General features: G+C 44.1%; 1 protein-coding gene and 3 non-coding genes across 4 annotated transcripts in view; 2 read left to right on the top strand and 2 right to left on the bottom strand.

Annotated features, from left to right (window-relative positions):
* Positions 1-27,773, bottom strand: part of SLC28A2 (solute carrier family 28 member 2) — a 75,587-nt gene extending 47,814 nt beyond the window's left edge. Inside the window, exons 1-3 of the mRNA XM_054701163.1 lie at positions 27,617-27,773; positions 5,726-5,809; positions 5,410-5,647 (exon numbers count right to left, since the gene is read on the bottom strand). The gene's annotated coding sequence lies outside the window, so the exon portion shown is untranslated. The remainder of the gene's footprint in view (positions 1-5,409; positions 5,648-5,725; positions 5,810-27,616) is intronic.
* Positions 18,855-18,926, bottom strand: TRNAH-GUG (transfer RNA histidin (anticodon GUG)). Its single transcript has one exon. It is a non-coding gene; the product is annotated as a tRNA-His (tRNA).
* Positions 19,551-19,622, top strand: TRNAH-GUG (transfer RNA histidin (anticodon GUG)). Its single transcript has one exon. It is a non-coding gene; the product is annotated as a tRNA-His (tRNA).
* TRNAH-GUG (transfer RNA histidin (anticodon GUG)) lies at positions 21,087-21,158 on the top strand. Its single transcript has one exon. It is a non-coding gene; the product is annotated as a tRNA-His (tRNA).
* Positions 27,774-27,849: the final 76 nt, after the last annotated feature.

Genomic DNA, 27,849 nt, shown 5'->3' with positions numbered 1-27,849 from the left:
GAGAAAAATGAACTCTCCTGCACTGTTGGTGGGAGTGCTAACTGGTCCAACCACTATGGAGAGCTGCGTGGAGATTTCTGGACCTACTAAACATAGAGCTTCCATATGATCCAGCAATTCCACTCCTAGGTATTTACCCAAAGAACACATAAACATCAATTCCAAAGAGCACCTGCACCCCTATGTTTATAGCAGCACTGTTTACAATAGCTAAGCTTTGGAAACAGCCCAAATGCCCAAAAATAGATGACTGCATCAAGAAAATATGGTCCATATACACCATGGAATATTACTCAGCATTCAAAAAAGATAAACACATGCAATTTGCAGCAACATGCATGGCGCTGGAAGGGATCATGCTCAGCGAAATAAGCCAGAAAGAAAAAGAAAAATACCGGATGGTCTCACTCATAGCAGGAATCTAGAAAACTTAAATAAGGGACCAGGAAAATGAATAACTATAAGAAAGTGAAAATCAAAATCAACAAACAACTATGAACCAGAGACACTCTATAGGTGGTGGGGGGAGGGGAGGGGACAGATGGGGGTCAAAATAAGGGGATTGCAATTGTATGGGGAATATAAAAATAAAATTTATTAAAAAAATAAATAAAAACTATGTTGTTTACTTATCATATTTCAGGCACTACTCCATATCTAAAATGCATTTCATGCATTTTCTTGTTTAATTCTGACCACATATCTTTGAGGAAGGTATCCCAGTTTTCCAGGTAAGAAAATTCAGGCTTAAAAGAGGAGGCAATTTCCAAAGTGAGCAGATGACAGAGCTGAGTTTGAAGGCAAAATCCCGGTCTTAGCTAAGACTCTACTGCTCATCTTGCCTTAGTTCCCATTGTATACCTCCCCTGTTCCTTTCAGATCAACTCAGACAATGAGTATGATTCAGAGGTATAGGTTCACACTGCCCTTTCCTGAAAGTCTTTGGATGCTATTTCAGTTCCAAGTGAATTCATTGGCATCTTTTGTGTTTTTATGCAATATTGTCATGTCATAATGTTGTCTTCTATTGTAGCTTGGAGGAAAAACCTTGTTACAAAAGCAGCAGCAGAATTCCTCACTGTGAACTGTGCATTATTTAGTTAATTATCTTGATTGGCCTTTTGACTATTAGAGATGCCAGCACCCAGACATAGAAGCTGCATAAAAATTATTGTTGAAAAATAGAAGCTCCTAAGATATGTGCCTGGATTGCCTGGATCAAAGGAAGTGAGAATATCTGTTATTTGAGAAAGGTAAAGCACTAAGCACAGTGCCTAGTTCAAACTAATCATTCACTGGATAGTGGCAATTTTGTTCTATGTAAATAATATAGCAGATATTACTGGGATACCTTAGGAAAAGCAGGTAGAAGAGGGCAAGAAAGCAGGGGAAGAGAGAGAAAGGAGTGCAGCAGTGTGGTGGTGGCTAAGGCCTAGTAAAGGGCAGGCTGGTGAGGTCTTTTCAGAGGTGGCAGTGGCGAAGGGGCCACTGAGAAGAGACATTTACATTTGCTGCCCTGAGCTACCACCTCACCCTCCTTTCCTCAAGTCTTCAGTAAAATCTTCTACAAGTTAGCTTGGTGTCAGTGGTGCTAAGAGAATTCAGGAAGCCAGGTGGTATTTAGAACTTTTGAGACATGGGAACTAAGGAAGTGATACTCAAAATAAAAATAGCAACAAACAAAAACAGGCCACTCAGCAAAGTTAGAGATTTAGAAGTGTGCAGAATAGGAGACAGAGAGATGCCTCTAAGAACTCTCAGAAATATTGAGAGCAAAGGTAATTTTTCTCATCTTTTATGAGAGGAAGGTTCAAGACAATTTTATTTCAATATTAAGGATTGGTGATCCCCTAGTAAGCCAGAGGACTTTGGGGACATACAAATAGTTAACACTTCATGTGGAGAAAAAGGAACTCTCCTGCACTGTTGGTGGGAGTGCTAACTGGTCCAACCACTATGGAGAGCTGTGTGGAGATTTCTTGACCTACTAAACATAGAGCTACCATATGATCCAGCAAATCCACTCCTAGGTATTTACCCAAAGGACACAGAAACATCAATTCCAAAGAGCACCTGCACCCCTATGTTTATAGCAGCACTATTTACAATAGCTAAGCTTTGGAAACAACCCAAATGCCCAAAAATAGATGACTGGATCAAGAAGATGTGGTCCATATACACCATGGAATATTACTCAGCATTCAAAAAAGATAAACACATGCAATTTGCAGCAACATGGATGGCGCTGGAAGGGATCATGCTCAGTGAAATAAGCCAGAAAGAAAAAGAAAAATACCAGATGGTCTCACTCATAGCAGGAATCTAGAAAACTTAAATAAGGGACCAGGAAAAAGAATAACTATAAGAAAGAAAATATCAAAATCAACTAACAGCTATGAACCAGAGACACTCTATGGGGGGTGGGGGGCAGGGAAAGGAGGGCTTGGGGTCAAAATAAGGGGGTTGTAATTGTATGGGGAATATAAAAAATAAAATTTAAATTAAAAAAATAGTTAACACTTCAATCACAGGTATATTATTATTGTATGACTTATGGTATCTCCACCCCCTCACCACCCCTGGCTGTATTGTAACCTCCTTGGGATAGGAACTATGACAAGTGATAGTACTTAATTTATTGGCTTATTTTCCCTGCATGATTTTCATCCTGACATTAACCCCCTGAAGTCATATGGCAAGCATCAGTGTATTTTCCCTATTTAATGCAATCTCAGGGTGGTGACATTCTGTTCCCTGGAATACTTGAGCCAACAATGAACCAAGACTGTGGGCAGTGGAAAAACCTACACACAGGAGGGAAATCTAGCTTTCCATTTCAATTCCCTCTCTTACCATGTGGATCCACTCTCACACAACAAATAGCCCCACAGAGGTATTTGTCTTTCCCCCAAATTCAACATTTACCAGTAGGGCCAAAATCTTTGGTATTTAATATTTAAAGGTATTTAATATTTAAAGGGAAGATAACAATGGCATCATCTCAGAGCTGCATAATTAATGAAATAATTTTTGTATATAAATGAAATAATTAAATGAAAGTCTGATCACTGCATGATACATGGAGATATTTAATAGATGTTCTGTTTCTTTATTGTCCTCCCTTTTGTGGCTCTCCTTCCTTTCTTAATCCCTGAAGTAGGTTCAATGTTCATTCTACCAAGCCATGATCCTTGGGTTTCATTGTTTGTTTATAAGCTCCTGACATATGACTGGCCATCTGACCCTTCACCTGATGGTAACACAGGAGGGCAAAAGTGTCATTGAACTTGGACCAAGAGAGGCTGACAGAACGCCCTAGGTCATGGTCTAAGTACAAGGCCAGAAATCCAAAGTGATGGAGCCAAATCTGATATCAGGTCTAAGAGGTGACGTCAAGGCCAGAACAAGGGACAGTCACATCCTTTACCCTGGGACAAGCCCTAAGTTTAATTCTTGGCCAGAAGATGTCTTTGTAATTAACAAAATACAATGGATGATAAGGTGCATTTCCTAAGGAAAAGAGCTGTCCAGATTCATTGCATATAATAAAAATTAGATGCATTGCATATCCTAAATTATTACATAATAAATTACTGGGTAAGTAGAGGAAAATTTACTGACTATAAACAGGCAAATAATACTTTTGGCACAGGGCTGTCATCTTCAGACACCCCCCCAAAAAAAAATGAATCTATTCCTTAATAATTATATAGTTAAATTAAATGCTACATCTTCCCAATTAAGATAATTATGCTTTTGTAAAAATGTGCTATGGATATAGGAAATTCTTAATAGAGGTTAACTGTTATTATTCTTTTCTTTTAGGAACACTGCAGGATATGAGAAAGAAATGCCAGATAAAGAATAGCATTCTGAGGAGTCCTATTTTTGTACAAGGAAAACATGCTGTGCCATGGCAAGTGAGTGCTGCTTGCCATGTGTGTTTGGTGCCCAGATACCATGGGCCTGACTCAGATCATTGGTGAGGTTTTATCAAGTTTTTTGTCAGAGAACTGAAGGGGCTCAGTGGAATTTATCAAAGTAACAGGGGAAGGGATAAATCACCCACCAGGCCATGTCCTGACATGACACCAAGCACTAAATTTTATTAATAATAACACTTAATTCTCCTACCCTGCTGGTGGACATGCAAACTGGTCCAATCACTATGGAAAGCTGTGTGGAGCTTCCTCAAACTACTAAAAATGGAGCTTCCATATGACCCAGGAATTCCACTCCTAGGAATCTACCCAAAGAACACAAAAACATTAATTCAAAAGAATACCTGCATCCCTATGTTTATTGCAGCACTATTTACAATAGATAAGCTATGGAAACAACCCAAAGACCCCAAAATAGATGACTGGATCAAGATGTGGTATATCTACAAAATGCAATATTACTCAGCAGTCAAAAAAGATAAACTTATGCCATTCGCAGCAACATGGATGGAGCTGGAAGGGATCATGCTCAGTGAAATAAGTCAAAAAGAAAAAGAAAAATATCAGATGGTTTCACTTATAGCAGGAATGTAGGAGAACCAAATAAGGGATCAGGAAAAAAAAGTATTATAATAAATTAAAACACAAAATCAGGGCCTCACTGGTGGCACAAGGGGTTAAGCACAGCACTATGAAGCTATCTGCAGCCTCTGCAGCACAAGTTCAATCCCTGGCCAGCCAGGGAGCTACTCACATGGTGCAGCAGATCCCTCCTGTCTTGCCCACTGCTCCCCTCCGCAGTGTGTTTCAGTCGGTCCACCTGTGCTGCTCCCCACTCTCTCTGGTGAATCCTCTCACCCCCCATACCTGGGCCTGTACCCCAGTTCTTGTATGCATAAATAAATAAATCTTTAAAAAATAAAAATAAAAAAACACAAAATCAACAGGCAACTATATATCAGAGACATTCTGCAGGGAGGTGGAGGGACACGGATTAAAACGGGTGGGAATAGCACAATGGACTACAGTGATGGTGCATGGGTGAACTGGTGGTGGGAATTTTATGGGGACTACACCTGAGAGGAGAAAGCATACACTGTACAAAAAGGAAGAATGATGTGTAATATGTATAAAATTGAAAACTAATAACAGTTAATAGGGCCTCCCTGGTGGCACAGGGGTTAAATCTAAGCACTGTGAAGCTATCCGCAGCAACTGCAGCAAGAGTTCCACACTGGCCAGGTTGCTGACCCACATGGCACAGCAGACCTCTTCTGTCTCATCCATTGCTCCTCTCAGTAGTGTGTTTCAGTTGTTCCGCCTGTCCTGGTCCCTGTTCTGTCTCTGGTAATTCCTCTCACCCTACATACTTCTGGCCTGTACTCCAGTTCTAGTATTCATAAATAAATAAAGCTTTAAAAAGTAATGATAAACAGTTAATAAAACCTCTATTAAGAGGAAATCTTACTATGAATCCAAACTGTTGGGCATTTTATCTACTAGTCACAAACTCCCACTCAGTAGATTCCAAACTCATCTCCTGGCTTCCCTAAAGGCCCAGAGGCACTGGCAAAGGCCTTGTAGCTGGGGAACTGACTCAGTCTACCAGTTCTCATCTTCTCAGGAAGCTGCTCCAGTTTCTGAATAAGCAGTGCTGCAATATGTTGCAAGATTACACTGCAAGATAAGTGTAATTCCGCATTCTCCTGAAATGAAGGAAGATAACTTTATTAGTAGGGAAGGGCCGTCTGGCTGGTACCAGTTTTGAAGTCCGCAAACCTCACCTGCAGTTCAGTCCACAGGCTGGAGTCTCAACAACTTTTCCAGGTGGAAGCTCTGCTGAGTCTTTGGCATAGAGTCAAAGCCACCTGCAAGAAAGACAGCAGAGTGGTTAATGCCTTCGCCTGGCTTACTCCTGTTCCTCCCACCTCCTCAGGCAGTCCCAGTTAGATCTTTCCAAGGAAATTCCTGTCCATGCCACCTTTTTAAGAGGAGAAAGGGGTTCAACCTGGGTCGGAGGGGAATGGGAAGCCTGGACAGGGACCCTGTCTAAGACATGTACTGGGGAAGCCAACAAAGAATCTTTGGAACTGGAGCCCCATCCCTTCTGTCCCTTCCTGTCTTCTTCCTTTCTCCAGTCCAACTGAATCCAATCCTCAGGAAAGGATCTGATACTGGCTGCCTCACAAGAACCAAAGTCAGAAACTGGTTTCTGTGCCTGTTGAAGGGCTTTTAAGTATCAGTGAGCAAGTGAGCAACTGTGTATGTCTTGTTTGGCGTTATTCCTCCGTTGCCTGGGTCAGTGCCTGACTCCTTAAAATTTTGTTGAATAAATGAATTTTGAAGACAGCAAGTCCTTCTCAGGACTGCATACCTATTGGGTCACAGGTGTTGGACAGAATTTCTGGGACTCTGTGTGCTCAAAGATCCAGGCCTGTGTGGGGCCTCAGCAGCAGAATGTACAAAGCCAGCACTAACGAGACATCACTACGTGTAGCTGGGGTGCTGTTGCAGCTCACAGCAGTGATTTATAAGTCTCACCTGAGACTCCAAACTCTAGTTTCCAAATCCTAGTAGAATGTTGACTCTTCCACAGGAAGATGTGAGATGAGCTCCCATCTTTCTGGGCACAGAGCAAAGGATATGGTTTAATACTACCCTGCTCTTGGGGCTGAATCGTAGCCCCCAATTCACATGTCAAAACCCTAGCCCCCAATGTGTCCACAGTAAGAGAGTAATTAAAATTAAATGAGGGAAGCCCTGAATTTTTTTTTTAAGATTTATGTATGCATACAAGAACTGGGGTACAGGCCAGAGGTGTGGGGGGGTGGTGAAAGGATTCACCAGAGAAAGTGGGGAGCAGAACAGGCCGATCTGCTGAAATACACTGTTGAGGGGAGCAGCTGGTGAGCCAGGAGAGGTCTGCTGCGCCATGTGGGTTGTTGCCTGGCCAGCCAGGGATCAAACTCATGCTGCAGTTGGCTGCCAATAGCTTGGTAGCGCTGTCTTTAACCCCTGCACCACCAGAGAGGCCCAGCCCTGAAATTTTCAATAGGCTCTAAAGAAAATAATTGTTTAGTCTCTGCCGAGTGATTTAGGATCTTGCTTTCCTAGAAACCAACAAGACTCAGAACTAAAACCAGAGCATCTTGGTCCTCCCTGGTGGCCCAGCGGTTAAGCGCTGGGTTGCAGAGCTGCCCGCAGCCTCTCCAGCACCGGTTCAATCCCTGGCCATTGGGTGAGAGTCCCACATGGCGCGCAGACCTCTCCTGCAGCCCGCTGCTCCCCTTAGCAGTGTACTTCGGTCCTTCTGCCTGCTCTGCTCCCCGCTCTGGCTCTGGTGAATTCTCTCACCCTCCCGCATTTCTGACTGTACCCAGTGCTTGTGTAAATAAATAAATAAATCTTTTAAAAAATAATAATAATAAAATAAATAAAACCAGAGCATCTTGAAATCTAGAATGACCAGTGACCCACCCTCAAATATTTCCAACTTGATACAAAAGTCCAGCATCTTAATGAGATAGAAGGTTAAGATTGGCCAGAACATAAATCTGATAGATTGTTATGTTAATTTCATAGAAAAACCCTGTTTCCAATAGTCTCTTTCTAGCCCCACCTACTAAGCAGCTGGTTGTATATCAGTTTGAAAAGGACGACAGTATTTGTGATGAATGTCCATCTCCATGGCCACCCCGAGACAGGGCAGTGATACAGGTACAGTCATCAATCAGCAGAGTTCTTCAGCCTCCTGTCCCAAGCCACTCACTGTAATACCCCTCCCCCTCTCCCTTCTACCAGGCTATTCTAATCGGCACCTTCCTGCTACTGCTTCTGGAGGCCACATTCCTCACTCTGATCACTCTGGCCCCACCTCACACACATATAACTTTGTGACCAGGTCTTATAACCCTGAGGCCCTGTCTTTAATTTCCAAGATAATCAGTTAATCATTTAGGATTTTATCTTAAATGCTTTATAATTGTTTCTTAACCTTTGCTAAGTTTTATGCTTTGGCAGCATTGAGTGATTGGAGATACGGAAAAACTATCAGCAGGCTGCTGTTGATCTTAGCTTGACACTCTGGAAGACACCAGCTTTGGCTCCCAGGACTCTTGGACCTTCTTTCCCTCCCCTCCCCCCCCCCCCATTAAATGCAGCTCTTTATCCAGTTCCCCTCAGAAGGAGTTAGCTTACCTGCTAATTTCTAAAAGTTGCTAACAAATTATCCTTTTACCACAAAGTAACATGGTCATTTAAAATGGAGACTTCGCTCAGGGTGAGACCTTGAGACCAAGGCGGGAGACACATCTAGAAATAAGATTCTCTGGTACCAGGGCCTCCTGGCGCACCTGGATCTTCTAAGTATTCTTGCTCCACAAACTATCTCATTTGTGATAAAATATCTGAGAAGTTGCAAAGAGCAAAGGAGTGTGGGAAAAAAGTAGTGTTGTGTCCATTTGTGTGGAACAGAATAGGGAGAAATTTGGCTAGGGCAAGAGTGGGCCTAGAAAGTATGTCTGCTCATTTGAATCTCTCTGAGTATAATCTGGAAGCATTATAGAGGCAGCCGGTGACTTGGTCTCTTAACTGCCATAACAAAATGCCATAGACTGGTTGGGCTTAAATAATAGAAATTTCATTTTCTCATAGTTTTGGAGGCTGGGAAAGCCAAAAGCAAGGTGCCGTTTAGTTTGTTTTCTGTGAGGACTCTTCCCTGTCTGCAGACAGCTGCCTTCTTGTTTTTGTCCTCTCATGGTAGAGAGAGTGACCTGTCTGGTGTCGCTTTTTATAAGGACACCAATCTTACTGGATTAGGTTCTATCTGTTATGACCGCACTTAACTTTAATCCTTTCTTGCTATGGACACACTGGGGGCTAGGGTTTCAACATGTGAATTGGGGCCTATCATTCAGCCCAAAGAGCAGGGTAGTATTAATCTACCATTTGCTCTTTTCCCAGAAAGGCTGGGGTTCATCCCACATCCTCCAGTAGAAGAGTCAATATTCTACTGTTCTAGCACTAGGGTTTAGAGTCTCAGGTGAGACATAAATTACTGCTGTGAGCTGCAGCAGCACCCCAGGTACACACAGTGACGTAGCATTAATGCTGGCTTTGTACATTCTGCTGCTGAGGCCCCACATAGGCCTGGATCTTTCAGCACAGAGTCCCTTTGCTCATAGCTAAAATAGTCATTATATAAATAGTTTATTTACAGCCAAAGATTTCCACAAATTTCTTTTTTCAAGGGGCATGAAATCTATACTAGCATCTTCTGAGACTAAAGCAAGTTAAAAATAATAGGATGACACAAGGATAGAGATTTGCAAAATTCAACAGAGAAGAAAAACAATTTCATCTGGACAACCTTTCTATTAAATCACTGGGGTAGAGATTGAGTGTAGAGTATCTCTTACCTCAGCCAGCCTTGGTTAAAACATCAGAAACCTCTACTTCTCTTGCGGCGTGTGACTCTGAGGTTCTGAAGAAACTTGTTAAAGATGAAGGCAATTTCCATTTCCTGAGACTAAACCAGGCCAAAAGTGGGTTTACAAACATTACAAAAGTTAGTAGCAGGACCTCTTTCCTAAGTTTGGGAGCTACACCTTGGGGAATTATGTAGTAATCAGTTGTCCCCTATAATAACTTTGTTTAAGGGAAGAGTATTTACGTAACTGTGATTAGATAGAATAAAGATTAAGAAAAGTAGGGATTCATTCAGTCCAACTTTTTCATTTTTACAGATGGGGAAGCAAGTATACTGAAGGATGTGATTCTATGGAAGTGCCTATAGTGGGTTGAATAGTAGTCCCCCCAAAATGATAAGTCTATGTCCTAACTCCTGGAACCTTGATCTTATTTGGGGGAAAAAAAAGTCCTTGCAGGTGTAATCAAACTAAGAAAGTTGACATGACAGCTTCCTGAATTAAGGGTAAGGCCTAAATCCAATGATAGGTGTCTTTGTCAGAGAAAGGTAGATGGAGATTTGAGACACAGATCAAACAAAGCAATGTGAGGACAGAGGCAGAGGGGGAGTAAGCGAGCCACCAGTCTACCCACCACCAGAAGCAGAAAGAAGCAAACAAGGATTCTCCCCTAGAGCCTTTGGAGCAACTGCAATTCAGCTAAAACCTTGATTTTATACTCTAGTCCTCAAGAATGGTGAGAAGAAAAAAGTTCTGTTGTTGTAGCTACCTGCTTATAACTTATGACTGCAACACTTGAAAATGAATTCATTGCCAGAAGGGCTGAATTACACTTAAACCTAAATCTCTGGATTCCTTCAATCTTATGTTTGTTTCTCTGCCATCATTTCACATCCTCTGAGTTCTGATCTTGTCAGAGATGTGAAAAAATTCACTCTTCACTGCTGAAAATACAACTTTGGAAATGGAGGATATGAAGAACTTTTCAGATGCTATAGCTTCCATGAGTTAATGCTTAGCCATCCAACTAAGCTTTCTAGGTTTGAAAGTAATACATCTGACTGAGGTATTAATAAAGATCTGGAACAACCACCTGATAAAATATAACCAAAACATAATCAAAAACATGTGCCGGGCCTCCCCGGCGGCGCAGCCATTGAGCTCTGGGTTGCGAAGCTGTCCGCAGCCTCCGCAGCACTGGTTCGATCCCAGGCCGCCGGGCGAGGGTCCCACATGGCGCGCAGACCTCTCCTGCCGCCTTCTGCTCCCCTCAGCAGTGTACTTCGTCAGTCTGCCTGCTCTGCTGTCCCCTCTGGCTCTGGTGAATTCTCTCACTCTCCCACGCTTCTGACTGTACCCAGTGTTTGTATAAATAAATAAATAAATCTAAAAAAAAAAATGTGCCCACTGACAATTAACAAAGTACATATTTTGTGAGTCAAAAATATTTTGCGAGTCAAAAATATTTATTGAGCACATACTACTTGCCAGTCATTTTTCTAAGCTTCCTGATCTCAATGGGAAAAATTGGGTCTCAGAACAGTAGGGGTGAAATAGTAATATATAAATGTAAGTCTATGCTAGTGATTTAGAGGGTTGCTTTCCTGGAAACCAGCAAGACTCAACCCTAAACAATAAAGTATCTTGAAATTCTATAGAATGACCAGTGACTACCCTCAGTCAATAGTTCCAAGTTGATACAAAAGTCCAACGTCTTTTTTTTTTAAAGATTTATTTATTATTTATTTATACAAGCACTGGGTACAGTCAGAAGTACAGGAGGGTGAGAGAATTCACCAGAGCCAGAGCAGAGAGCAGAACAGGCAGAGTGACAAAGTACACTGCTGAGGGGAGCAGCAGGCGGCAGGAGAGGTCTGCGTGCCATGTGGGACGCTCGCCCGGCAGCAGGGGATCGAGCCATCACTGCGGAGGCTGTGGGCAGCTTCGCAACCCAGTGCTTAACCACTGCGCCACCGGGGAGGCCCAAAAGTCCAACATCTTAACAAGATAGAAGGTTAAGATTGGATGGAAGATAAATCTGATAGCATGATATGATAATTTCATAGAAAAACCCTTGTTTTTAATAGTCTCTTTTTAGCCCCATCTCCTGAGCAGCTGGTTGTGTATCAGTTTGAAATATGATGAATGTCCAGCACAGGCTACCCCAAGACAGGTCAGTGATATAGGTACAGTTGTCAATCAGCAGAGTTCTTCAGTCTCCTATTCCAGGCCGCTCACTGCAGCACCTCTCCCCTTCCCCCTCTACCAGGTGATTCTAATAGGTGCCTTCCTGCTACCACTTCTTTAGGAACGTTCTCTCTGGCCTCACCCCACACACGTACAACTTTCTAGCCAGTTCTTATAACCCTGAGGCCCTGTTCCTTAATTTCCAAGATAATCAGTTAATCATTTAAAATTTTATCTTAACTGCTTTATAATTGTTTCTTAACCTTTGCTATGTTTTATGCTGTGCCAGCATTGAGTGATTCATTGTAGTTTCTGATCTTCTGGAGAAATGTAAAAAAACCACTGGCAAGAGACTGGATATCTTCCAGTCTATTTCCTCAGCTACCCCAGTGCTTGCTCAATGGACTCATGAACAAAGTGGCCATGGAGGCAGGGGTGGAGGTTGTTCTTGGGTTCTACAACAGGGAGTTCTCGTCAAAGCTAATCTACCTCTGTCAAATGATGGGTCATTACTGACTACATCAACAGCAGAGATCAATGCCGAGCCCACAGGATGGCATCATTCTTCAGTGGCACCAGACAGTCACCTAGTAGCAGGTTGCTTACATCATCCTCAATGAACTCAATGAACAATGATCCAAGAGACAGCAGAGAAAATCACAGTATACTTTACCTCATCTCAGAAGTGACACACCATCACGTCCACCTTACTCATTCCAAGAAGTCACTGAGTCATTCTTCACTTCAGAAAGGGAAATTATATTCTACCTCTGGAAGGGAGGACTATCAAAGCACTTCTAAACACTTTTAAAAACCACCACACTTGATACATTTATTGAAAGAAAATTAAGGGGAGGGCCTCTCCTAGTGGTGCAGCAGTTGAGCGCTGGGCTGCAAAGCTGCCTGCAGCCTCTGCAGCACTGGTTCGATCCCAGGCCGCAGGTGAGGGTCCCACATGAGGCGCAGACCTCTCCCGTCTCTCCCGCTGCTCCCCTCAGCAGTGTGTTTTGTCAGTCTGCCTGTTCTGTTCCCCTCTATCTCTGGTGAATCCTCTCACCCACCCGTGCATCCGGCCTGTACCCCAGTTCTTGTATAAAATACATAAATAAATCTTTAAAAAGAAAAGAAAATTAAGGGGAAAAGGAATCCTCAGCAGCTTTGATACTACAGGTAAGAAAGGAAATCCTCAAAACGCAGAGTGAGAACAGAGAAGCCAAGAGAATTCATGACACAGAAGTATTTTGACTCTGTTGCTTGTTGCAGCTTGTTGCAATTTTCACAAGTGTCTCTCCCTTTTCACCTACAGTTACCTTTGAAATTTGCATATTTTGTCATCAGGTCAGATTTCAATATAATGGTATAGGGTAACATGGATACATGTATTTTCATACTGTTTTTTTTTTTTACAGCATTGTTCATTTTTAAATAATATTTGCTCCCCCCATGTAGAATTCCTAGAATTCACCAATGCACCCGTGCACCATCACCTCAGTCCCCTGTGCGCCTCCCTCCCTCCCTCTGATCCCTCTCCCTCCTCCTTCCCTGTAGGATGTCTCTATTTATAATTGTCTGTTTTGTTTTGTTATGTTTTGTACTATTATTCTTTTTTTTACACTGACGTCTTATTTGGTTCTCCTATATTCCTCCTATAAGTGAAACTATCCGATACTTTTCTTACTATTTTGACTCCTATGACTCTAGAAAACATTTCATTCTTAATATTTAAACTTTCTCTCAAGTTCTAGTATCTATAACCTTTCTTTTTCTCTATTGAGGTAACAATGGTTTATGAAACGGTATATGATTTAGGGGAATAGGCTCACACCTCCTCACATGTTTGTTACGTGGCATCTGTTATCTTTGTCCACAAGTCCATTCCTTCAACCTCTGATGTAATGAGAAAACACTTCAGAGTCTGAAGTAAGGGAAGAGTCACTCCTCTAGGCCCCAGGTTACCCTCCAAGTCCCAACTTCAACAAACAAACTTAGGGAGCTGAAATTCTCTTCTGTCTCTCCTTTGAATTAAGACTTTTGTCAATAATTACCTATCTGCACCCCAACTTTGGAAAACAGAGATATGGTTATGGCTTGCTCTGCTTAAAAGTAGAGACTTAACTGGTTCCCCAATGCCTATAACAAAGCTTATGAAAGACCTTCAGGAAAGATCTGAGTTCCTGACATTTTATCATAGGTCTAGGATTTGGGAGAACAAGCCAATGACTTTCAGTGGAGCCCTCAAATAGTGAGTTACACAAAATGTCAAGAACACTACCCTCCAGGAAAAGGTTTGACTCAATAAGGTGCAAGAGATTCAGCACAATTTGGCTCACCATCTCTCTCCATGCATTCTCCTCTCCACATTTTATGCTTTAGTTGTGATTGGTCTTCCCCTTTGCTATCTGTGTGTTCACACTAGCTGCCCCTGTTTCCACTTTCTCATAACCTAGAATACTCTCGCCCCTTTTCTACCATAAAATTACTATACATGTCTTGGAACCCAGCTCAAATGCCATAATCCAGTGAAATGAATGATCAAAGCTCCAATACAGGGCCTCCCCTGGTGGTGCAGGCGGTTGAGTGCCATGCTGTGAAACTGTCCGCAGCCTGTGCAGCGCCGGTTCGATCCCCGCCAGCCCGCGAGGATCCCACATGTCGCAGCAGACCTCTCCTGTCGCACCTGCTGCTCCCCTCAGCAGTGTATTTCGTCAGTCTGCCTGTTCTGTTCCCTACTCTGTCTCTGGTGAATCCTCTCACCTTCCCGCACATCTGGCCTGTACCCCAGTTCTTGTATGCATGAATAAATAATTGTTTAAAAAAAAAAAAAAACTAGGGCCTCCCTGGTGGCGCAACGGGTTGAGCGCCGTGCTGGGAAGCTGTCTGCAGCTTCTGCAGCGCTGGTTTGATCCCGGCCGGCCGGCAAGGGTCCCACATGGTGCCACAGACCTCTCCTGTCTCTCCCGCTGCTCCCCTCAACAGTGTATTTCGGTCCATCTGCCTGTTCTGCTCCCTGCTCTGTCTCTGGTGAATCCTCTCACGCTCCCACGCCTCTGGCCTATACCCCAGCTCTTGTATAAAAATAAATAAATCTTTAAAAAAAAACTACAGTGAGATACCATCTCATGTCGATGAGAATGACCCATCTCAAAAGACAAGAAATAACAAAAGCAGGTGAGGATGTGAAGGAAAAGGAACCATCACACACTGTTGGTGAGAATGTAGACTAGTTCAGCCTCCATGGAAACAGTATGGAGGTTTCTCAAAACATTAAAAATAAACCACATGATCTAACAATATAGCCAAAGAATACAGAAATATACTTCAAAGGAACACATGCACTTCTCTGCTCATTGCAGCACTATTTACAACAGCCAGGGTAGGGAAACAACCTCAGTGCCCAATGACAAGTGAATGGATAAAGATACTTCTTCCATCTACACACACTCACACACACAACTAGAATACTACTCAGCTATTAAAAACAAGATGAAATCTTGTCATTTGCAACAACATAGGTGGAACTCAAGAAATTATGCTAAACAAAGTAAGTCAGAAGAAGAAAGAAAATACTGGATGATTACACTCAGGTGCTGCATATAAAGCAAACAAACAAAGGGACAGACAAAACCAAGACAAAAGAAACCCTTTAAATCTGACTGCAGAACTAAGGGTACCAGAAGGGGAGAGTGGGCCCAATGGACTGTGGTGGAAGATTATTGTGGCTTTGGTGGTGGGTGTGACTGATAACAGACATTTGTACATTTGTCAACCTATATCCCTAAAACCTAAATAAACATACTTTTAAAAATATATTTAGCCTTTTTTTCCCCCACAATGACCTATTTTTTTCTCATTCCATGATAAAAAATTCACCCCCCCATCTATCAGCTTCAGAATAATATTCAGAAACCACTGATTCAGACCTCGGTTTCCAAGAGGTAGTTCCTGCTTTCTTCCTGGTTCAGGAATGGTTGCTGGTCTCGTAACAGGAGACCGTAACAGGAGTTAAAACTTTGTAATTCCTCATGATGTACCAGTACTTTGAGACCTAAAGGATGCAGAGTTTACTGAATGAATGAATGAATGAATGAATGAATGAATGAATGAATCAATAAATGAATATACTAATGAGTGGAACTTCGTGAATATCCAATGAGTCCAGGAGGAATACTTTTAGTGTTACCCAGTTAAGTGAAAAGTGACTTGAATGTTATCCAGCCTGGCTGTCCACATCCATGTCCTGGGATACAGTGCCTCCTAGTGGAAGTTCTGGGCCACTGCCTCTTCCCTAGATGCACCCCCAAGATGGGATCACCATCTTCCTGAAAACATCAGTGTCACCTCCATGGATGAAACAGTGGACTCAGCCAGGTTCCTTTTAGAATCATCAAGTCCTCATAAGGTAAAGAGGTATGTGGGGGCTCAGTCAGAGCTAGGCAATTCCTCTAAAATAGAGCACCAGTTCTCAAACTTTAGTGTGCAGATGAGTCACCAGAGCAGAAGTCTGTAAAATGAAGATTCTGATCCAGTACTTTGGGTTTGCAGACCAAAATTCTGAATTTTGAAACAGCTTCCAGTTGATACCAAGGCTGTTGGTGGGTCTCCACTGCCCCCCTGAGGTGATCAGCACCTGCAGTGGCAGCGGCTCCCAGATGTACTAGGTATAAACAGGATGGCATGGGGTTGACTGCTTAATTTATTTTTAAATTTCTCTTCTTTTTTTTTAACTGAGGTAACATTAGTTTTTAACACTGTATATGACTCATGGAAATAGGTTCATACCTCCCTAAGCGTAAGTCACCACACCACAGCAACCACCAAAGCACCCAATGTCCTTTACCAGAGACCTCTGGGCCTCTTCCCCTCCTTTGCTTCCACACCCACCCTCCTTCCCCCACTAGTGATTTCAATTCTGCGGTCCTATTTCTACGGTTAGTTTTGTCAGTTTGTTTTGTTTCTCTATATTCCTCATATGAGTGATATCAGCTAGTATTTGTCTTTCTCCTTCTGACTTACTTCACATAACCTGCTCCCCTCCAATTCCATCCATGTTGTGGTAGATGGCAAGAGGACATCTTTCGGGGGCCACGAAAGAGCTGACTGGTTAAGCACTCTGAAGCTTGTAATTTATAGCTGTCCCCTTTGAGGTTTGCCCCCTGAAAGTCTATACACTTACACCAAAAATTACTTTGCTAGAGTGTTGCTTAGAACATTTTTGGCATTGTTATTAAAGCTCACCACACCTTAAAAGACTCAGTAATGACATGTTTTTCTTTCAAGATGGATTTAAAACAGTCAAAAATCATTTCAAAATAGAATGTGACAATAAATATTGACACAGATTTAGTCATATGGCTCTAAATTAGCTCTGAAGGTAATCCTTAAACAAGAATTCAAAAAATATTTAGGCAGCTGAGCAGAGAAAGGAGTAGCTCCTTTATAACAATGTTCATTTAGATGCTTGAGTTCCACTGTGTTCATTTTTGAGTTGATTCATTATGTTATTGTCCCACCTACTATTTTATTTAAGAAAATTTAAAGAGGACTTAGTAAGTGCCAGGTACTGCTGCTTTACAAATATTAATTCATTTAATCCTTGCAACAGGCTTGATTTTATTCCAATTTTCAAATGAAAAAAAAAAAACTAACAAGGCAACACAGATTATGCTCTTTGCCCAAAGTTACTCACCTAATTAAGGTGACATCAAACCTAGGTAGCCTGCTTCAGGGTGCCAAGGACTATTACTAAACTATGCTACCCCTTCATTAGAGTTAGGACTAGCCTAGAGAAAGGGTGTCAGCAACTATACCTCAGTGTCTATCAGAAGGAAGGGGGGAAACGTAACTTTGGGTGGAGACTGGAAACCTGCCTGCAGAAAATAAATTCAACCATCATAGAAACAGCTGAAGCTGCAATATGTCAGCCAGAAAGCTGTCACACCTCCTGTCTTCTCTCTGGTGCTGATGCCTAGAAAAGAGCTTTGACCTCCAGCTGGAATGGGGTGGCAACTTCTCAGGCTCACCTTGCCCCATTCTATTCTCTCGTGGTCTGAGCTGTCCAGTAGTTTGGTTTTAAATGCAACAAATTCGGGGAACTGGGAAGGGGAGACCAGGGAAAATTACACCCCAGGGCAGTGTCTTGCTTTTTAAGCTCTGCTGAACAACCCCAGGGCCATGTCCATCTCCCCCAGAAATGCTTCCTGACTTGCTTTGCCTCCCACCACCCCCTGTTTCCCAGGAGGGGCTGCAAAGGCTCATTCCTCATTCAGTCCTATTGCATTCGCTCGGTGACAGTGACACAGCAGCTGCCAGCTTACCTGAGAGCTAAATCCAAAACTCACTTCCACTTTGCCTAATGCCAAATGACAGACTGAATTTGTTGAGTTTGGAGTTTTTTTAAGACCACATAAAACAAACTAACAAATAACATTTGCTTTAAACCTGAGGTAGATTGGGTGGGGGCAGGGGTAGGGGAAGAATCCTTCAGGAGAAAACACCCTCTCACCTGAGAGGTTGTGGAGACGGAATTCCACAAACCCTCAACAGCACCCTTCAGGGTGGCTATGGACACCTTCTGTGCCTCCAAATGCGTCATATTTTTCATTTGTTACAAGATTTTAACCAAGAACAGTCCATTCTACTGTCTAATCTGCATTCTTCTAACACTTGAAAAATGTTTGCACCCTGTTCCTATAACTCCTGTGCTCCAAAGTACTGACGTCTTAGCCAAGACAGGCTTTCTAGAAGATGCACAGAAAAAAAGTGCACCACACCGACTAGTTCTAAAACCTACAACGGAGAAGATAACAGATTAGCTGACATGACTTACAGAAAAGCCAAGTGCCAGCGTTTCCTCGAGACATCCTGTATACTTTTTGCCCCATTAAAATTTCAACCCTGGGGCCACCCTGGTGGCGCAAGGGGTTAAGCGCCGCACTATGACGCTGCAGCCTCTGCACCACGAGTTCGATCCCCGGCCGGCCAGGGAGCAACCCACATGGCACGGCAGACCTCTCCTGTCTCGTCGCCCCTGCTCCCCTCAGCAGTGTATTTCAGTCAGTCTGCCTGTTCTGTTCCCCACTCTGTCTCTGGTGAATCCTCTCACCAGAGAGGCATCTCTGGCCTGTACCCCAGCTCTTGTATGCATAAATAAGCAAATCTTAAAAAAAAAAAAAAAAAAAATTAAAAAAAAAATTTCAGCCCTGGCCTACCCCGTGCCTACCAGCAAATTGGTCATAATTCCCGCCGGGATGTGATTTTCCCGAGCTAAAAAGGCGCCCTTGCCGTGCCATTGTCGCCACAATGCCGTGACTCGGATTCGAACCGAGGTTGCTGCGGCCACAACGCAGAGTACTAACCACTATACGATCACGGCGAGCTACCGGGACGCCACGGGGGCCGGTCCGCCAAGCGTCGCTCTTCTCGACTCGTCGGCGCCGGCCCGCCCTCCCGAGGCCGCGCGTTACCCGCCAGGCCCTCCCGGGCACCCCGCCGCCCCGACGAGGAGCGGGAACGCCGTGGACGCCCTCAGCCGCCTCCGCGGTCTCCGCACAGGTCGAGAAAGAGAGGGTATGAAAGTGCTTTGCGAACTGAAGGGGCCCCAAGGAGCGGGGTCCGGGGGTCCCCCCGACGGCGGCCCTGGCTTCCCCTCACACCCGCCATGCCGGGCGCTCAAGCTGTCCGAACGGGCTCTGACTGGAACTGGGCGGTCTCTGAAGTTCCACAAGAAACACTCGCGCCGCCCCACTTTTCCTCACAACTTAGCCCGGGGCGGGGAGTAGGGGAGCCCCGAGGTGGGCGCCTCAGGGGCGAGGCGGAGGGATCCGGTCGGCGGGCGCGGAGCCCCGAAAACCAGAAACGTGAGGCCGCGCGCCTGCGCACTCCAGGCAGCGGCCGGGCAGGGGAGGGGCGGGCCGAGGCGATGACAAGGCGAAGGGGCGGGGCTTTTAATAAAGAAGAGCCCAAGAGAGGCGGCTGCGCCCCGGGCCTCCAGTAGCTCGCCGTGATCGTATAGTGGTTAGTACTCTGCGTTGTGGCCGCAGCAACCTCGGTTCGAATCCGAGTCACGGCATTGTGGAAGCAATGGCACGGCAGGAGCCCGCGTTTTCTTTTTCCTTTCCATTTTTATGTCCTTTCCGTTTTTCTGTCGAGTTTGTCACACGATTCTGCAAAATCGATCTCAATTCTCTTGTGACAAATGGAAACTACCTGTAAACCGGTTACTTCTAGCTGCATTGGGCTTCCGAAAGGTACAGGGTTCGGGTGACTCGGTGTTTTGTGCGCTATGGTGCTTGGAAACAAAGCACAGAGCGCATTCATCATGGGCATCATGTTGGAAGAGACATAAATACAAATTTCCAAGGCAATAAATAATAGCAAGAGAAAGCTTCGCAGAGGAGGGGGCCTTTTAAGTAACTCTTAAAGACAGGAAAGAATTTTGCCAAGCAGCCAGGATAATCTCGTGTGCAAAGCCTTGAAGATGTTGAAAAGACACTCATAATTGTCCTCTGTAAGTCGGATCTCTCTCCCACCCCCACGACGCCCAAAGGCCCTGACCTAACAGGTAGTAGGTGCTTCTCAAGGACCTGTTGAGTGAACAAAAGCAAGTGATTTGGGGATGGGAAACGACAGGGAAAAGAGATGCACTGGAAAAGACAGACGAATTTTCTGCAGTCTGGAAGGTGGGGTGAGAGGTGGGAGAGAGTGAAGCCTTCAGTCTGCACAAGATCCATCTTGTGAGTCTGCAGGGAGTCGTGAAGCGATGGTTAGAGCGCAGGCGACCCTGGGGAGACGGGTGTTCTCTCGTTTTCGCTTGTTAAAACCCGTGGCACGTTCTCGGTTTGGCATTACTGGACTCGGCCTAGTTCTAGACTCCAGAGAGCGGAGAGCACAGATGCACAGGACGAAAAATCGGACCCTGCCGCCGCCAGGTGGGGCACAGAATTGGGCACTGGGTCCCCTGGAGCACTGCGGAGGGGAAAGTCGGGGCTGTACCAGGAGTAGAAGTTGCTGCAGAGAAAAGGATGCTGGGGAAGAGAGGGATGTGAAGCAGAATGGGATGCATTCTTTGAGTCACGTCTACACGGCCAGTGAGGTTCTGGGGGCGTCCACATCCTCTGCAGAGGTGGCATTGGGTCCACGGAGACCCCCACTAAAGCGCGCCCCCTGCAGGCCGAAGGCCGCTGGGTTTCCCGGGCACTGCAAATAGGCTTCCTCCAAGGAATGTGAGTTCCGAGCTCGTGCAACTCTGAGCTCCAGCCAGGGGCGCTTCTGGAAGTCCAAGTGGCGCTCCCGAAACTCCCACCTCATCTACGTGGAACCCACCCTTGCGGGAGACATCAGCACCTCCTGGGGCTGCTGGACCAAAGCAGGGACCCTAACCGGCTGGAGTGTAATGCGCCTGCGCACCTCAGCCTACTGCTTGAGCTGGAACCCCGCCCCATAGGTGGGCCTTTTGGTGACGCGCAGACGGGGAAGGCCTATGAATGTTGAAGAACAAAACGAGTAAGCTTTTCTTATGGGCCTCCGGTAGCTCGCCGTGATCGTATAGTGGTTAGTACTCTGCGTTGTGGCCGCAGCAACCTCGGTTCGAATCCGAGTCACGGCATTGTGGCGACAATGGCACGGCAAGGGGGCTTATTTTTCTTCCTGTAAACATTTTCCATAAATCATGACTTTCTTCAAACGCACCGCCGCACCTCTCTGCATTCAATATTTAGCCACCCTAACATCGCCACCTCCGCTCATTCTCACTTAATGGCCTGAATGCAGCTTCACATCCGTTGTAATCCCTTCCCTCCAGAAAACATCGAAAATCGGGGTCCAGATTATGCAGCTACACCAGCAAAACAGCGCCCCCTCGACCTTGCTTTTTTTTCTTTTCATGCATTTTTTTTTAAGAAATTGCGTTTCCCTTTAAAATAGAGAAATCATGTGCACAAACTCAGTTGAAAAGTCTCCTTATTCTTCACCTCATCCACCTGTTAGTCCAGTTTCCAGTATATCTTTCCATGACAGGCCTTAGGTAAGCAACATATATATGTAATGTAGCCCCCGTTTTGCGTAATACACAAACGAACTCTTTGCTTTCTCCTTCCTCATCACCCCAAAAACTCAGATTGAGTTTGAGTGGTAGTTTTGCATTTGGCAGGTAATCTCCCTTTACAGCAGAGTCCAAATGCCTGGAGAGAATCCCCTCTCACTGTTGCCCTACCTATCCTTTATCGCTCCAGGCCCTGCGTGGGGAGTGTGGGGAATGGTTCGGCTTGGTAAGATAGGGCAAAGATCTTTTCTGCTCTGACCATAAAAACCTTTGGATGAGAGCCGGGCTCTGCTGGGAAGCAGCCATATTTTGATTTCGGGTTGGACAGGCAGAGAACCATCCTGGGTTTGTAGTTAAGAAGAGAGACAACTTGGTAGTTTGGAATTAAGAAGAGAAGCTTGATTTGCTTTGGAGACCCTCCACTTCCACTTCCACCTCTCCCTCATCCCGTTGTCAGAATCCAGCTTAAGTCACAGACCACTAAAGTTAGAAAGTTCCAGTTCAGTGGAGGCAGCACTGAATCTTAGTATGTGTTTTCCAAGCATACACTCTCCCCACAAATATTTGAGCAGAGGTTGCTTTTGGAGTACATAAATGAGTGGAAGTGGCCTGGTTTGCTTTATGGTTGCATCCTAAGTTGTATTCTTTCCACACAGAACATGTTATTTTCATATCAGACAAATAGAAAACTTGGCCTCAATGAAACTCCAACTACATAAAAAATCTCAAAGAAAAGAGTGTGTATGTGAGAGAAGGAGGGTATGTGTACCCTCTTAAGACTGTAGGCAGAGATGATCTTAAACTAAAACTAGAGACAAAAGGGTAAGACTTAGAAGAAGGCAAAACCCAACACGGACTGGATGGCAGGCAGGACCAGGTATCCAAAGTCAGGCAAACAGAAATGAGGCTACCCCCACTCACTACCAGGTTAGGAAAGTGAGGGATAAGGGCATGGCCATGAGACATGCACACATTTGGGAGGGAGGGGGGCTGGAGATGACAGAAGATATAGCGTGAGAGAAAGGAGAATAACCAGAGCAAGGACATTTTAAGGAAAATGTGGGCAGTTTCAAGGACAAAGGAGGTCAGCAGACTTAAGTGCTGCAGAAGAAGGAGACAGTCACTGGGTTTAACACCTAGAAGTCATTGTTGACTTTTAAAGCCTTCTAGGAGAGCAACTGGGTAATGTGTATCAAGAGTCAGGAAAAAATGTATACTTTTTACCCTAATAATTCCACTTTTGTGACTCATGCCAAAGGAAATAATCTTCACCCTGAACAAGCTATCTGCAGAAAGAGGTTCATTACAGAGTTATTTGGAAGAGAGGAAATGGAAATTGTCTAAATGCTCCACAAATAAAGCAATATTGGATTAAACTAAATTTGTTTATTTAACGATAGATTAGTTATTTTAAAAATATGAAGTCATCTTTTAAATACTATTTCCAACTAAAAGGAGTAAAGGTCCCTTAAGGAAATGACTTATTACAGGCCTGTAGCAGGGAAAGTACAATTTGAGTCTCCTGTGTGACTCTAATTTGAATATCTTGTGCGAGAAAACAAGTGCTTAAAGATTGTTGGGACAAGTAAGTCAAAAGGAAACAGAAGTCTCTGGAAGGCTCGATGGGTCAAATTTGAGACAATTTGAACATCAAAAAGAATGACAGTAATAGATTATGTCACATTAAGTGAAAAATAATTGAGACCATGGGAATGAGAGGGAAAGAGAGAGAAGGGAAGTGGATGGAAAAGGTAAAAATGAGAAGAGGGAGGGAGAAGGAAGAGCACTTCCTTTATAATAGACTGCCACATAGCAAGTGCAGAGGAAATGACAGAATTAGAGTCACCATTTTGCAATGCCCAGTTTAAGAACAAATGCAAGCAGAGGTTATCAATGGGAGCCAAAATCACTGGGTAAAATGTTGTTGGGAGCAAATATCAAAAGGTCGTAGGCTATCACACCACCACTTACTTGGAGGTGTAAAGTGGAAAGATCTGATGGACTCCGACTTACCTTGTGATGGAAACTAGCATCACCAATAAAGAGACAAATGTTCACTATTGGCCTGTCAATGTGATATCCTAGGAAGTCTACAATACCCTTTCTGTAGTGGTCTTTTTGAAAATGTTTAATCTGAAGCTAATCATGAGGAAGCTAAAGAAAAAATCCAGAATGTGGGACATTCTGTACTGTCCAGGATGTTTCAAAACTATTAAGGTCATGAAAAATAAACTAGCAGCAAAAAATGAAATGGTGTACTGTCCAAGATTAAAAGAAACAAAAGAAACTTAACCAATCCAGTGGAGGAAGTTTGATTAAATCCTGACTAGGACTATATGTGTATATATAGTCCTAGTTTGATTGATATATATGTATATACATAGTCCTAGTCAGGATTTAATCAAACTATACATATAGCCCTGGTCAGGATTTAATCAAACTATACACACACACACATGCACACATAAACACGTATATATATAAAACATTTGGGAGAAAAAGGAAATAAATTAATCTGAACTGTTTAATAGGTAATACTATTAAATAAATGTCCTATAGAAGGATTCCTTATTCTTAGGAAATTTCCATTGAAGTATTTAGAGCTGAAGAGTCATGATATTTGCAACTTGCTTAAAATGGTTAAGGGAAGGGCCTCCCCTGGTGGCGCAGCGGTTGAGCGCTAGGTTGCGAGGATGCCCGCAGCCTCTGCAGCACCAGCTCGATCCCCAGCCACCGGCGAGGGTCCCACACACACACAAAAAAAAAAAAAATGGTTAAGGGAAAAAAAGGGTGAAGGGATAGAGCAATTATGACAGAATGTTAAAATGTAGTGAATCTACGTGCATAGGTATAGAGATTTCCACTGTACTTTGAGTTTTTTTGTAGGTTTGAATTTTTTTAATGTTGGAAGTCTATTCAGGAAATAAAGCTTACATAATAAAAATGGGAAAATTATGCAATGTTAAGTGAAAAAAATGGGATATAAAATTGTTTATATCACAATTATAGCTATTTAACAATAAGAGCCAGAGAAATGATCCTTTTTCATTCAGTATTGGTTAAGCTCCAACCACATAACAGCCTCTGCACTGGTGATGAAAATAACCCGCTCCTCTTCAGAATCCTGATTCTATTGTGTGATGTTTAATATGTCAGACTTTGTCAGGATCTGGCAAACTCCATCCAAGTCTCTGGGGAGCCTTGCTGTGACAGGCTCACCTCCATATCCTCAGTTACTAGCAAACTGCCTAGCCCCCATGAGGTGCTCAACAATGCGTGCTTCCCAGAGTCCACACCCCAGTGGGAGTGGAAAGTGCATTAAAAGGTAATTAAAATCAAGAGTAAATGTATGCTATTTTCAATAACCAAGACGTGGAAACAACCTAAGTACCCCAAAACAGGTAAGTGGATCAAGAAGATGTGGTATATGCACACAATGGAATACTACTCAGCAATCCAAAAAAACAAAACAGAACAAAAAAACTCAAGCCACTTGTGGCAACATGGATGGAGCTGAAAGGGATTATGCTCAGTATATAAGCCAGAAGGAGAAAGACAAATACCAGATTGTTTCACTTGTAGGTGGAATAAAGAGAAACCAAACAAAGGATCAGACAAAGACAAACTTTAAAATGAACCTTTGAGGGCCTCCCTGGTGGCACAAGGGGTTAAGCATTGTACTCTGTAGCAATTCACAGCATTAGTTCAATCCCCTGGCCTTGCCAGGGAGCAACCTACATGGCGCTGCAGACCTCTCATGTCTTCCCAATGCAACCCTCAGCAGTGTATTTTAGTCAGCCTGCCTGTTCTGTTCTCCACTCTGTCTCTGGTGAGTCCTCTCACCCCCGGCACCTCTGGCCTGTGCCCCAGTTATTATATGCATAAATAAATAAATCTTAAAAAAAAAAAAAAGAACACTTGAAAGCTGACCATAGATCTGAGACAACCAAGAGGGGAGGAGGCAGGGGAAGGGTTGGATGATAGTGAGAATCAGGGGAAGCACAAGGGACATGGTGAGGACTATGGGTTCGGCAGCAGGAGAGCTACCGAGACCACACCTGAGGGTAGAAATCCTATACTGACAAAATACTAACAAGTATTTAAAACAATGGTATTTCATTAAAAAAAAATAAAATATACAAGAATAAATAAATCAGAAACAAAAAAAGTTCACGGAACACACAAAGTGTTACAGATTTTAAATTATCATTTAAACACTGCCTTTTGTTCTGCTCCCCACTCTCTCTGGTGAATCCTCTGACCTCATGCACCTCTGGCTTACACCCCAGGTCTTGTATGCATAAATAAATAAATCTTTAAAAAAAAAAAACAACTCTGCCTTTATGATATCCTCCTCTTTCCTCATCTAACTTTATTTCCTACTCTTCTCCACCATGAGCCTTCCCCTTCTTTATAGCATGCTGGTTCCTACCTCACTGCCTTCACTCAATTCACACTGACCTGCTAGCTGGAATGACCTTTCACTCTTTTGCTTCATTGCTCAAATTCTACCATTCAGGTTTACCTCCTCCAGGAAGGCTGCCATCTTTTGTGCAGGGTTGAGTGAGTCCATTCCTCCGCATTGTCAGCAGCTTAACGCCACACTTCTTAAACACGTGCTTGTCAGCATTTTATTTTTCAAAGTCTATTCGGTGTCAGCATGCCCCCTAATCCTCACAATAATCTCCATGCTCTTTGCAGATATAAGGAAAGAGAGAATTAGTGGCATTGAATATCTTGCCCAGAGATCTGGCTAGAGTCCACAACTGTTGGAGTCCTGAGTCAGACACAGGTTGATTGCTGAGACCCTCCAATATGGATTAATTGGCCCATTCTTCAAACACTATCTCTATGTCCACTTTTGCATAGTTAGTCAGGTTTGAAACAGCACATTTAAAAAGTGTGCACGTTATTATTTTCTCTATTAAAGTTCATGAAGTCAGGCACAATATCAAGTATCTCCTACAGCCCTGTTACTCAAAGTGTGGGCAGGGGACCAGCAGCTTCTGTATCACCCAGGAGCCTGTTAGAACTACAGTATGAGATCCCACTCTGCTAGATCTACAGTATCAGAAATTGCCATCTAACACGTTTTGTGACCACATGAAAGTCTGAGAAGCACTGTTCAATAATACCAACTTAAATATGTACAAAGCAAAGATCCAACAGATATTTTGAGACCTGGGACCCTGAGAATCCTAGGGGAGTTGCTGTTTTGTCATTACATCCATCTCCACTCCAGCTTTGAACTCCATTCCTCTTGGAGTCTCACGTTGCTCTTTGCTCCCTCACAAGGCAGTGCTTAGGGGGAAGATGGTGAGATGAAGTTGCCACCTCCCCCCACTCCCCCAGGCCGAAAAGCAAATTGTTGATGTCAGCTTCAGGGTTCCATTTCTAGGGAGAACTAGACAAGAATGCCTATAGTTTGAGCACCCTTGCAAGGATAAGGGTTTGTGATAAACAACATTGGAACTGTTTCCACACTTGATTTATTGACTTGTCTGTTTCTATTCTGTCACTAACCTGATTGACAATGAAACCCGGGATGTAACTTGCAGGGATTTCTGCATGAGTGGGAGCTGCAGGCAGGGCCTCCCCCAGCCTGCTTCGGGCGGGTGCGCCGGCGGGTGGGAGACGTCTGTGAAGGGCTGTTTGCCTGTGAGGAGCGTGTGGAAACGACACGGGAGACGTGGGTGTCTCTAGGGAATTGATTGTCTGTGATGTGAGATGTGTCTGGATTAGGAAACACTGTGGGTTTGGGTTTGTGTGGTGCAAGCCCTCGGACTGGAGGAGGTAGGTGGGGTTTCCTGCGTAACAGGAGGAGGGGGGAGGTTGCTACACACACAGACACAGCTAACCAAACAGCTCCTTTCCTCACCCTCCCTAGTTTTCCCTCCTAGAGTATTATTTCCCAATTGAGAGACTTGGGAGGCGGGGGTTGGAGGAAAGGAGCGGAAGGCACTGGAGAGCCAAGAACCCAGGGGTCTGGAGGCTCCCTCTCGGCTTTGCGCGCAAGCTGGTACCTGGGAGAGAGAAACAGCTGCGGACAGGTGTGCCCCCCAGGGGCACGCGAGACGACACGTGGAGGAGTCACCTTCAGTCCCGGAGTTGCAAGCCCAGCCTTGGGGTCGCCCATCCACTTCTCCGGAGTCTGCACGGGATGCAAGCCTGCGCCCCCCTCTTCCCGGGCCGGGCTGGCAGGGGCAGACCCCGTTAGGGAGCGGAACCCCGCCCCTGCCTTGTTACTGGGGAGCCC

This window comes from Talpa occidentalis, unplaced genomic scaffold (genome assembly GCF_014898055.3).
Source record: "Talpa occidentalis isolate TD23 unplaced genomic scaffold, MPIMG_talOcc4v2.1 talOcc4.11, whole genome shotgun sequence".
NCBI classification, from domain to species: domain Eukaryota; kingdom Metazoa; phylum Chordata; class Mammalia; order Eulipotyphla; family Talpidae; genus Talpa; species Talpa occidentalis.
The sequence above is the reverse complement of the archived record's forward strand: the minus strand, read 5'-3'. Positions and strand labels throughout refer to the sequence as shown.